Below are 387 nucleotides of genomic sequence, written 5' to 3'. Positions count from 1 at the left end.
AGACAGAACTTGGAAGCATCCAATTCAGTTCCACTCCTTAAATACTAGAGCCTATTACAAAAGAAACGCTAATCTTATATTATAACTTGATTTGTATTTCCTGAGTCCTACCAAGAGATTCAGTTGTTAAAAAATAGCTTTGTATCCATTTTCCTATTGAAGATATACTCCTAAGTGAAATAAATAAGTCCCACATGTGTAAATACCGAATAGTTTCCCTGGTGTGAATATTCTGCAACAATGCATAAGATTCTAATAAGATTACTGACATTTAGAAATGGGAGGAAAAGAGCTAAAGGTGTAGGGAAGGTGTGATACGTAGGGGAAGAACAAAAAGGGAAAAGAAAAAAATGTGAGAGAATGAAAAGGTGAAAATAAAGTGTTTGT

The sequence above is a fragment of the Fukomys damarensis genome, unplaced genomic scaffold, assembly GCF_012274545.1.
Source record: "Fukomys damarensis isolate Sample0158 unplaced genomic scaffold, DMR_v1.0_HiC HiC_scaffold_36, whole genome shotgun sequence".
In the NCBI taxonomy this organism is placed as follows: Eukaryota; Metazoa; Chordata; class Mammalia; order Rodentia; family Bathyergidae; genus Fukomys; species Fukomys damarensis.
Note: the sequence above shows the minus strand (reverse complement) of the source record.